This window comes from Pholcus phalangioides, unplaced genomic scaffold, assembly GCF_987345545.1.
Source record: "Pholcus phalangioides strain wild (caught in Gottingen) unplaced genomic scaffold, Ppha-v1.0 ptg000015l_1, whole genome shotgun sequence".
NCBI classification, from domain to species: domain Eukaryota; kingdom Metazoa; phylum Arthropoda; class Arachnida; order Araneae; family Pholcidae; genus Pholcus; species Pholcus phalangioides.
The window spans coordinates 105,421,737-105,428,499 of NW_028301608.1; positions in this window are offsets into that span (position 1 = coordinate 105,421,737).

Consider the following 6,763-nt stretch of genomic DNA (forward strand, 5'->3'; position numbering starts at 1 on the left):
CATAGGTTCTCACGAAGTAGATGAAAAGATTTACAATGACAGACAGGTCCACAATTACATACTTGCCAGCTGAGGCAAGCATACATTCTTATATTCTTACGGCAATATTGAAGGAGGAATTAAAGGTGATCCCTTAAGTCAGGTTCTCAGGACATTTGCCTGCTTCCCTTCAGTTGGGACTTTGGCAACAGACAGGACTGAATTATGCTAAGGTTCACCTTGAATCTGGATTGTAAGATAAAATTTTTTTATAAAAAATAACTTAGTTTGGACTATGCCTTGAGCATATTGGAAACTACTGAAAAAAAGAAATAAATATGATATATATAATTAATACTCTTTGATTTCAATTCTTTTCACCTATTTCACATCTAAGATATTGTCTACAGAAAAATTGCATGGACTCTAGTCAACTCATAACAACCAATACGTCCCAAATGTTTTTCTTTTGGTTTTCGACAGAACAATGGTCATTATAATAAGTGTTGTATATATGACATCAGAACATAATGACTTGAGCCCGGAAGTTCAGGAAAAATGCCTTCCTTGCCTATTTTCAAACTTTTTTGAAATTTTCCTGCCATAAATACCTATTTTAATTGGTTTATGTTTATTAGTGAATTCCAGAGGCCATAATCTGTAAAATTTGGATATTTTTAGCATTGAGAACAAAAATGTTCATTTTAAGATTTTCCAACTCTCGGTATCAATTATTATCAGAAAGTCCCCTTCCTTCCAGCCACATTTAAATGTGAATAAGTGATCTGAGAGATAGGAAACTTGGTGTTGACATGCATTAACTTTGCTTTGACTGGATGGTGTTAGATGTGAATGACTTGTAATATAAAAAAAGTTAATTTTTTTTCAACAATAGAACAGGGTAGCTATGTTTCAACTATAAAATGATTGTTCCAAATAATACAACAAATAAACGAGAATCATTCATAACTCGAAGGAGCCCACACAGATAATTTTCTCTACAGGCTCCCCGTCGGTTAATGATTGCTCTGGAATCGACTTGATCCTGAAAGTCCAATAACATTTTATTTTGGAACAAACAGGAATTTGGGTTTGAAATAAATTTAACTTGGATAATAGTGCAGTTATTATAAAGTTATTATAAATCATAATTAAAACAGTAGACAGATTAAGTGCAATCAATTTTTTTTTGGACCTTTAATACTGTTTTTTTTTTCTTCCTCCCATAATTTATAAATTCCTTTTTTTACATGCCTATTTTAGATATTTTTAGTGTTTTTTTTTTTGCCTGCCTATTTCGACCTATTTTTAATGCCTAAACTTCCGGGATGATGACAATAATGACAATGAAAAACTCTGCCAATTATACAAATTGCCTGGACACTAAGCGAAGGTGAAATTCAGAAAGAAAATTCACTTTCTCTGTGGGGAATCAAACCACCACCGTGTGGCCGAGTGCTCTGGCATTAAGCTACAGAGGACAGACTTTTTCTTTCCTAGATGTATTTACGCTGAATGGGACTGTGTCATAGACAGCCTCTTAACTCGCAACAACTCATAATAATATTAGTCCCCAGATGGTGTCACACAAGAAAATGCCAGGACAGTAAGAGGTAAGTGGTTTGATTCCCAGAGGAAGAATGTGAATTTTCTTTCCGAATTTCATCCCTGCTTGGTATTCATGCAAGTGTACTTTCTACAATGTAAATTTTTCAATTTGCATTTGAAAACAAATCTACTTGTGATTGGCACAGACTTTTTTTTTCAAGGTGTCTTACTAACCGAGAATCTTGTTATCCAAGTTGACTCTGGACCTAGCTCAATAGCTATTCTAGAAGTTTATATTTAGGGCATGACAAATGTCAGGTCATCATGGCATTACTATTTCAATGCGTGATTACTAAATGGAAGTTTGAGAACAGCACAAAATTTTTAGAATTTACGTAAGCATGCCGCTCAACATGAAAAAGTTTGACAAGGCCTGGAAAAGAGTTAAAAACAAAACTTGGCTTCTAAAAAATTTAGCAGACACTTTTTTTCCTTAGATTTAACAAACCTTGCTTGGAAGGTCATTTCGGACCAAATTTGAAATAGCATTGTTGTTCTGAAGGTGAAGGAAAAATACTTTGAGGTTATAATTTAACTGGATTCAAACAAGTTTGCAGTATTCATTTATACAGTATACTCCGACTTACTTTACTCTGTATTTAGTCGTTTCGTCTTAATTTTTTTTTTTTTTTCCAATACGAGCAAAGCAAGACTTCAGGTCATGTTCCAATAGAGAAATGTTACGCCCTAAAATAGAGTTGTATCAAAAAGATATTTACAGATAATTAAGAATTGAAAAAAATCTATAAATTGCTTTACTTTTTCTTTCAGAAAGAACCTACCAGTTCGGACAAGTCAGTCATATGATACTGTACACTTGTTCAGCGGGAAATGATATAATTCATTTACATTTGAAAAACATTTTTCAAAATAGCTGAACTTTTTAAATGTAGTGGTGGTGGTAGAAGTGGTAAAACTGTACAAAGATAACACATAAAATAAGAGCAAAGAGAAGTAACTGCCTTCTTTCCAGAGAAAAAAATTCCCATTATCCTCGTGTGTGGGGGTCTTCAACCTTCCTCGAGTCACAAGCACTTCCTTTATGCCCATCATTAAACAAAAAATAACCTTTAAGGCAACTTTGACATGCATATGTCTGAAATCTGAGTTAATTATTTTCCTTGAATGCAATTTTTTACAGGGCGTTTGATTGATAGTGCTCGAGAATGAAATTGGACACAAGAATTGAGCGCACTTGATGCTTCGGGGAACACCATGATTCTCGCGAGCAACAGGTTGAAGATGGACGGCTGGTGTCTAGTGTAGGTTCTCACTAATAAATGAGAGAAAAAAGGAAACACATAAAAGAACTCAAACTATATCACAAATTAACATGATTTTTTTCCTCGATTTAAAATATATTTAATCACGTTTTATTACGAAATGAACAGCTTAGATTTCTACAATTACTTCATATTGGGTACTTTCCAGTTATAATCATCCACTTGGCACAAATTTTGTCATGGTGACAACTTTTCAGACCAATTGGTGTTTGTTTTTTTTTTTGTCTGAGCAAATTTGCACCACCCAGCTTCTTTCCAGGCAAATTTTCTTGGAGTCAGTTTGGTTCTGTCGAGCAAGCACATTTTTGTTTCTCTTTAGTTAAAGCAATACAATTTTTTTCCTCCTAACAATGTCATTCATTTCTGTTGCATCGTTAAAGGTGCTGCTTGGTTCAACGGAACCCTGCTGTTATCAACGCAGAGGTGTAAAAATGTCAGCCAAAGGTGTATTTATGTTATCTATCTATGTTAGTAGTAGGTGCTGCTCTTAGTATTGCTTCCGGATTGTCTGCTCTATTAATAGTTGCAGCTTTTGTGGTATCTGCACTGATAGCCGGTGGCATTACATACGCAATGTCAACGTTAGAATTGCATGAGCTTTTGCCAGATAATAAAAGAGGCACGCATTTTAATGATTCTAATCAATTGAAAAGTGATTTAGCTTAGCTACTATGGAAGACAATACAAATATTGGAGGAGAATACACGAGGCTAGTGTAATCTAACACGCATAAGTATGCGCTTGCGATCTTATGCGAGATGCTTTCAGGTGGATCCTGGCCCCATCCAAAATATAAAACTCTACCATAACTCTCAATATGTTCTTGCATAATATCATAATGGGGATCATAATGTTCTTATATAATGTTCTTGCTAAATATTGTGCTCCAAGAAGCCTAAATATTGTGCTGAAGACATACAGAAATAATATCACGCCAACAAACTTAATATCACGCTGAAGGAGTGCAGAAATAGACAAGCCAAAATACGTCAATTTGGTGTTAAAAAAAGTATGGATGGTTATAACAGAAAAGTAGGTACCCTTCATTGGCATTTTTTCAATAAAAATTTAATCGAGTAGAATCGGCACGTAGCTTACCATAAACACACATCATTGCAACTTCAAATAACTGATAAAAACATTTGCACATTTTCAAAATGAATCATTTCAAATGATTTTGAACTTCTCAGGGAGAAAAAATTACATTAGAACTGCATTAATATATACTTGGATGACATTAAAAGAAAACAATCAACAAATTATATCCTCATAACAATTTTTTACATTATGATTTTGCAATCCACCGATTATATCTAAAAGAACAAATTTTGAGAATAATTATAATCAAATGGGGGGGGGGGAGAACCTAATTTATATTTTACGATGACCCGTATTATATTTCTGGACCTCAGATATGTGTTGGAGAAATAACTTGTAAAGGTTCAAGTTCATTTTCGTGTATTTCCTCTTCCACGAGTACATCCCTAACCATGTATCAAGTTGTTTTCGACGCTTTCTCAGCATTGTTCGTTTCAAATCGGCCCAGACACCATTGCAGTTTTGAAAATCAGTAAGAAATTTCTGATCCTTAAATTTGAAATTGGTGCCTGCAGTCATGGTTTCCCACTCTTCTACGATAAGATTATCGAAGAACTTTGCGCAACTCACAACAATAGTGGTATATGGCTGCACAAACTGAATTATAGTCCTCAATAAAGTTTTGACAGTCCCGTCTTTATTCTCAATAGCAAACATTTCTGCACTTTCCCGGCATACACCAATGATTAGTTTGGAAACCAATCTTTGTTTTGACTGATCTCTGGCATATTCAAACTCGTGAACTTCAACAGTACAATTAGGTCCACCGATATATGTTTCTTCTCTCGCTTTTCTACCACAAACTTCACGGAAGTACTGGAAATAAGTTGCAACAGTTATCCATTGTAGAGGGTTGTGGAAAGAACATTCACGGATAGCTTCATCACAACTACCATTGCCATACACAAACCAATAAGCTAAGCCCAAAACCTGTCCAATTGTTAGTTTTGATTTCTGAAACATTGTTCCTCTCGTCAGAGACCTTATCAGTGCAGAGCTTTCTTTGCGCCTGCATTTATAGCAAGCGAATACGAGGTACTGTATATCTCTAGTGGTGCTTCTCAAGCTCAACCTACACTCTTGGTCACAGTTCTCACAGTTCATCTCACTCGGCAGCAAATTCAGTGAGAAGCATAGCCTGTAGACCTCTGTTGTCTTTGTTAGCACCTTGCTGTACAGATTACCCCAGTTCAATATCCCCATCAGATTCCAATCGAACGGCACTTCAACAATATCGTCAATATCATCAATCGATATTTTTGGTTGAGCAAAAGAATTGGCATAATCAAATTTCTTTGGAGGCCGGGCATAAGTACTGCCGTCCAGCTTTCTTTTCATCGTAGGTTCAGTTACTGGTGGTGTATTTGATATATTGTCTTTCGAGGAGGAACCCTGAGCAATGTCAGTTTCTTTTGTAGAAGGAATAATGGCATTATTATTGTTACTATTCTTATTAGTATTATTGTTATGATTTGCCTGAGGTAAAGGAGCACCCAACACAACTGCTTTGCTCAACACAGGCTTCAAATGTAGAGACAATTTTTGTGATGCCAAGGTATTGTTCCCATCCTGTTTAGGAGATCCAGAGGAACTAGTACCTGGATTGAAAGGTTTTAATGTCACGACTCGAAACATGATCACCTTTTGTCCAATCACAGAGCTTCACAAAACAACATGGGCATGATATTACACATGCGAACAGTTCAATGATGACAAGACATTTTAGTAAGAACTTAAAATGAAAAAGTGAGATTTAACACACACACACAGGCAATAGGAAAAATGGTGTTTCCTATATTTGGAGTACTTATAAGGGGATATTTCGTGAGTGTTAAAGGAGAAAACATCAATATGGCCATAATGATAGGTAAACAAATCAATAAATATAACGTGATAACTAAAATATTTCCAGGAGGCTTTTCACGCGTAAACAATCTGGGAGAAAAGACAAACATGTTGAGACGGCTGTAACCACTGATGAAGAAAAAAATATGTTCGTGGTCAAAGCCGTAATGATAGCTTCACAATGGTTCGAATTTGATCTTGTTTATTTTACAATTTCGTTTAGTTTTACAATTAGTTTTTAGTTTAAATTAGTACTTTCAGGAGTGATTGGCAATTGAGAACGTTCATATTCACTAGTTCTATCTTGAAGTCCCGTAATAGTCTCGATTAAATATGGTCACATTAATACTTATTATAAACGATCATATATTATCGAAAATACAGGAAGAACGAGAATACAAACATTCGTAAACATTACAAATTGTAGTTAGTTTCGTTGAGAAAAGAGAGAAAAGCATGATATTATGATTTGAAAAGTCATAACAGAAGAAAAACGCTATGAACCATAAAATGTGGTTAATATGGTCAAAGTTTTTAGCAATCTGAATCGCAAGACTTTTGCTACCATCTGTTGATAAGTATTTGAAACTCCACAAACAATCACGGATCTAACAATGCAGGATTTAATTCGAGACATGGAATATCTACTGCCATCTAGCAAAAAATAAGAATACTGTCGTGGTTTTTAAGTTACTTATAACATAATAGATGTCAGCACAAGTTCCAGTTTGATTAAAAAATAACTGTTAATATAATTAGATGCACAATTAGAATAGCATAGCTGGGATCACCAGAACACAGATGACGCTACTATACGGAAAAAAATAATGATAGCTTTTCAATCAAAATATAGCTTCTATTTCCATTCTTTTTCGGTCTTTGACTAAGGATTGCCGGATTTCATAACAAAAATTAATGTATTACCGAAACACTCGCTCTTGACAACTGAA